Below are 1997 nucleotides of genomic sequence, written 5' to 3' on the forward strand. Positions count from 1 at the left end.
GAAATCTCTATCTCGAGTGAACTGAAGCTAGGGTATGAGAAGTAAGTGTTCGGAGAGATTAGCATAGGTTGTAGTTTAGGAAATCGGCTCGAGGAAGTGATACGAGAATAAAGGAGTGGATTATGAGAAAGTTAGCATGAGTTCCTTTTAGAGAGAATTCTCTGATTGTGTTTATCTTGTGTAGCATGGAGTAGGAAGGAGGCATATGAAAGCTAGAGGAGTAGAATAGGTGTAACTTGTGTTTGTAGTACAAAATAGCTTAAGGTGATCCTTTCACCTCATTCTTGCCTTTTTGCACTGGCCTAGTGTAGCATCAATGCCTAAGTTCTTATACAAGAAGCATGTAAATCATGTGTGGAGCTCACTTACTTAGCTTCTCCAAAGGCACTCCTACAAAAAATCTCCATAGATGCACTACTTGTCAAGAAGTGCATTTGCATTCATTGTTTTCTACACACCTTTGCCTTTGGAAATATTAAAATGATGTATTGTACTCTCTCTCTCTCTCTCTCTCTCTCTCTCTCTCGTGGACATGCCATTAGATATGGATAATATAAAGCAAGGTACAAACATGTAGAAGCCTTCCAAACAACATTTTGAAGCTTTAAAATGTTGAATTTTGAACCTTACAAAAAGACATTTGACAGCCAAAACCAGTCATTTTGCAAAAACTTCTTGTCGTGAGCCTAAATAAGGAAGAAGCAGCTATTTTGCACATGTGTTTTCCCCATGTCTCATCTATTTGTTGCCCTAGCCGTGGCCGACAACTCTAGGGAAGAAGAGGGCGCGCCAGTCACTCTATAGAAGTACTCAAGTTCTCCAGAGCCTTCTCTCTCTCTCTCTCTCTCTCTCTCTCTCTCTCTCTCTCTCTCTCACATGATTAATTAATCTTGATTAATGAATTAATCTTCTTGACAAAAAAATGAATTAATCTTCTTGATTATTATGAATCCATGGCATTTGTCTATGATTTTTAAAAAAGATATATGGTTAAATATCTTGAAAAGATACATTAAGGACCCATTAGATATCAAGAGAAGCCATTAGATAGGTTGTGGATTTTGATAAAACGATGTCTTGTACAATAGCTCCAACTCCAGTCCACTAATTGTGATAAAACGATGTCTTGTACAATACCAGTCCACTAATTGTGAGCGAAGGAGCGGTCAGAAAAGCGGGACGCCACACGATGTCGTGGTGTCTTCGGCCATCGACGTTCGGTTCGTAGATCTTCTTCGATCTTTTGTCCCTACGCGCGTGCCAAAGATTCCTCTGCCCTGTTTCTTTCAATTGGAAAGGTTCGAAAACAACACCCCTTCTCCCTAAGTTACGGGGCCATATTCGATCCTATCTGGCGACTAATTACCCGCTGCCTGCCTTTGACATGCATGCCGGCTTTCAAAAGAGTCTTAACTAGCATTCAATAGATCATCCGATTGAGAATGTAAGAACACCTTTAAACGAGCATAATAGGGTAATAATAAGTACTGACAAAATGACATGTACACTGCAGCAGTTATAATCTTACTTAGCCTGTCAGAAGTGGGATTTGAACCCACGCTCTCTCACGAGAACCAGAACTTGAGTCTGGCGCCTTAGACCACTCGGCCATCCTGACTTGATGACACCGGTGCATCAGCCAACCATAATAATAACATTTGATTTAAATACGAGGGACAACATGCGCAGCAGGCCATGCAGCTTTTCAGGGACGCAGTGCTGGCTCAAGGACGTGCCAGTGCCCATCATACAAAAGAAGTCGCTTCCTGCGGGGGAAGAGGCGCTCCCAGCCATCGTCAAACACCCCCCTCACTCATTTTATCCTCGCTTCCTTTTGGCGTTCGCTTTTAAGAAAGGAGGAGCTAAGAAGACTTCACCAGGCCATTGCACCTTATCAACAACCACCACATCATAGGAAAGCATGGGACTAAGAGAACATGAACACGAGAAGGTGAAGCAAAAGCAAGCACAATACCCTACACTCTTCACAGCTTGCA

General features: G+C 42.1%; 1 non-coding gene across 1 annotated transcript; it reads right to left on the reverse strand.

Annotated features, from left to right (window-relative positions):
- Positions 1 to 1534: 1534 nt before the first annotated feature.
- TRNAL-CAA (transfer RNA leucine (anticodon CAA)) lies at positions 1535 to 1618 on the reverse strand. Its single transcript has one exon. It is a non-coding gene; the product is annotated as a tRNA-Leu (tRNA).
- Between the last annotated feature and the right edge of the window lie 379 nt (positions 1619 to 1997).

This window comes from Cibotium barometz, chromosome 65 (genome assembly GCF_041138505.1).
Source record: "Cibotium barometz isolate CiBa-2024 chromosome 65, ASM4113850v1, whole genome shotgun sequence".
Lineage (NCBI taxonomy): Eukaryota > Viridiplantae > Streptophyta > Polypodiopsida > Cyatheales > Cibotiaceae > Cibotium > Cibotium barometz.